Raw genomic sequence first — 3,949 nt, forward strand, 5'->3', positions numbered from 1 at the left:
TCTTTTAATATTTTCTCTTTAATTACATTTTCTAGATGTTTACTGCTGGGGTATAAAAATGCAACTAACCTTTTGTGTATTAATCTTATATATTTCCATTTTGTTAAACTCTCCTATTGTTTCTAATGATTTATCTGTAGATTCTTTGGGGGCTTCTATATTATTATTTACAAATAATAAAAGCTTTATTTCTTTTTTCCAATCATTATGCCTTTAATTTATTTTTCTCATGTTATTACATTGACTAAAACCTCATATACAATATTGATTAAAAATAATGATAGTGGGCATTCTTATCTTATTTCTGAGTTTAAAGGGAATACTTTTAAAGTATCCCCTTAGAATCATATTTGCTCTGTTATTATTTTTTTTAATATTTATTTATTTGGCTGTGCTGGGTCTTAGTTTTGGCATGTGGGATCTTTAATGGCAGTGTGTGAACTCTTAGTTGCAGTACATTGGATCTAGTTCCTGACCAGGAATTGAACCAGGGACCCGGCATTGGGTGTGCAGAGTTTTAGCCACTGGACCACCAGGAAAGTCCCATTTTTTAAAATAGACATACTTAAGCAGATTTAGAAAGTTTCTTTCTATTTCTAATTTACTATGAGTTAAAAAATAATGTATGAATATTGAATTTTATCAAATAATTTTTCTGTATCTATTAAGAATTTACATGGATTTCTGAATCTTTTAACTTAGTAAATTACATTTGTAGATTTTCTAGTCATTCTTTCATTCTTTGGATAAATGCACCTTGGTCATTGTGTATTATATTTTTTATACACTTTGGGTTTGGTTTGATAATATTTTATTTAGAATTTTTACATCTATATTTATTGCCCTTTCTCACAATCTCAGTTTGTCTTTAGCATCAAAATTATGTTGGCTCTGTAAAGTGAGTGTGAAAGAGTTTGTATTAACTTGGGTTGATCTGTTCTTTGAAAATTTGATAGACTTTTCCTTTTTTTTTTTTGATAGATCTTTCCTTAAAAACTTTGGGCCTAAAAAAAATGAGAAAACCAAAACTGTGTGCCTGGGATTTACTTAATGGAAAGATTTCAACCACTGATTAATTTTAAAACGTTATAATGATGTTAGAAAGATAGCAATGAGTGGTCCCAGAGAGAGATCTTAGTTCCCTGCCCAGGAATTGAACCTGGATCAGTTCAGTTCAGTCGCTCAGTCGTGTCTCTCTGTGACCCCATGAACCGCAGCACGCCAGGCCTCCTTGTCCATCAACTCCTGAGTCCACCCAAACCCATGTCCATTGAGTCGGTGATGCCATCCAACCATCTCATCCTCTGTCATTCCCTTCTCCTCCTGCCCTCAATCTTTCCCAGCATCAGGCTCTTTTCAAATGACTCAGCTCTTCACATCAGGTGGCCAAAGTATTGGAGTTTCAGCTTCAACATCAGTCCTACCAATGAACACCCAGAACTGATCTCCTTTAGGATGGACTGGTTGGGTCTCCTTGCAGTCCAAGGTACTCTCAAGAGTCTTCTCCAACACCATAGTTCAAAAGCATCAATTCTTCAGCGCTCAGCTTTCTTTATAGTCTAACTCTCACATCCATACATGACAATTGGAAAAACCATAGCCTTGACTAGACAGACCTTTGTTGACAAAGTAATGTCTCTGCTTTTTAATATGCTGTCTAAGTTGATCATAAGTTTCCTTCCAAGGAGTAAGCATCTTTTAATTTCATGGCTGCAATCACCATCTGCAGTGATTTTGGAGCCCAGAAAAACATTGTCAGCCACTGTTTCCACTGTTTCCCCATCTATTTCCCATGAAATGGTGGGACCAGGTGCCATGATCTTCATTTTCTGAATGTTGAGCTTTAAGTCAACTTTTTCACTCTCCTCTTTCACTTTCATCAAGAGGCTCTTTAGTTCCTCTTCACTTTCTGCCATCAGGGTGGTATCATCTGCATATCCGAGGTTATTGATATTTCTCCCAGCAGTCTTGATTCCAGCTTGTGAACCTGGATAGCCTGGGTGAATACTAAGAGTCCTTGTCACTAGACCACCAGGGGCTAGCCAGGGGACTTTATCTCTGGATAAAGAGCAAAGTTCCCCTGGCTCTTGCCCCCACTGGAAACAAGAATGTTTCAAGGAGGCAAGAAGTATAAAAACAGGTACAAAGTGTATCTTCAGAGACAAAGCACAACATACCGGAGAGCACACAGAGAACCAGTTTGTTTATTTAAGACAGAAGCAGGGCTGAGATAACACACCCAGAGATAAGGGCATCCTCTCTAATGAGCAGGAGAACAGTAAAGAGGTGATGTACATCACTTATACAGGACAGTCCTTCAGGGTCTTGTTTACCTTCGGCCAATTACCTTTTTTCTTTTTTCACACCTGAATGGTCCCTAGGATACTCCCCAACATGTGTGTGAATCTTTTTGCTAAGATAGATCCCACCACAGAATGCTGTGGGTGCACGTCCACTCTTATGGGGTGCTGCCCTATTCCTTTTTGACCCGCAAGGAGTCTTCCTGCACATGTGCAGACAGGGAAGTCTTCCTTGACCTCAGGAGCAGTCACTTTATCTCTGCTTTAACAGAGCCCAGCTTCTGCCACCAGCTTTGTCCTTGGAGTGTCTGGGTAAGAACTGAGCTTCAGTTTTACTCCATTTGACAAACACCAGATGTCCAGCCCAGGGGTCCCTCTATCTCCTACCTAGAGTACAAGACTACTCTAATTTTTCATTTCTTCTTGAGTCAGTTATGATTAAATATATTTTTTTGAAAATCTGAATATTTTGTGCAAGTTCTGAAAATTGTTGGTGAATAGTTGTTAACCACAGCCTCTTGCCCTTTAAACCTGTACTTTATCTGTGATTATGTCTCTATTTACATTCACAGTACTTGTTTGCATCTTATCTGTATCTTTTCTCATGATCAATATTGCTAGAAGCTTGTCAATTTTATTTATTTTTTAATTCTTTTATTTATTCATTTTGTCAAGTTGGTTCGACATTTGGGATCTTAGTTCCCTGCCAGGGAGCGAACCTGGACCCCTTGCATGGAAGTGTGGAGTCTTAACCCCTGGAGTGCCAGGAAGTTCAGTTCAGTTCAGTTCAGTCGCTCAGTAGTGTCCGACTCTTTGCGACCCCATGAATCGCAGCACGCCAGGCCTCCCTGTCCATCACCAACTCCCGGAGTTCACTCAGACTCACGTCCATCGAGTCAGTGATGCCATCCAGCCATCTCATCCTCTGTCGTCCCCTTTTCCTCCTGCCCCCAATCCCTCCCAGCATCAAAGTCTTTTCCAATGAGTCAACTCTTCGCATGAGGTGGCCAAAGTACTGGAGCTTCAGCTTCACCATCATTCCCTCCAAAGAAATCCCAGGGTTGATCTCCTTCAGAATGGACTGGTTGGATCTCCCCGCAGTCCAAGGGACTCTCAAGACTCTTCTCCAACACCACAGTTCAAAAGCATCGATTCTTCAGCGCTCAGCCTTCTTCACAGTCCAACTCTCACATCCATACATGACCACAGAGAAAACCATAGCCTTGACTAGACGGACTTTTGTTGGCAAAGTAATGTCTCTGCTTTTGAATATACTATCTAGGTTGGTCATAACTTTTCTTCCAAGGAGTAAGCATCTTTTTATTTCATGGCAGCAATCACCATCTGCAGTGATTTTGGAGCCCCCAAAAATAAAGTCTGACACTGTTTCTACTGTTTCCCCATCTATTTCCCATGAAGTGATGGGACCGGATGCCATGATCTTCATTTTCTGAATGTTGAGCTTTAAGCCAACTTTTTCGCTCTCCTCTTTCACTTTCATCAAGAGGCTTTTTAGTTCCTCTTCACTTTCTGCCATAAGGGTGGTGTCATCTGCATATCTGAGGTTTTTGATATTTCTCCCGGCAATCTTGATTCCAGCTTGTGTTTCTTCCAGTCCAGCGTTTCTCATGATGTACTCTGCATAGAAG

Source organism: Oryx dammah, unplaced genomic scaffold (genome assembly GCF_014754425.2).
Source record: "Oryx dammah isolate SB20612 unplaced genomic scaffold, SCBI_Odam_1.1 HiC_scaffold_16, whole genome shotgun sequence".
Taxonomy (NCBI): Eukaryota; Metazoa; Chordata; class Mammalia; order Artiodactyla; family Bovidae; genus Oryx; species Oryx dammah.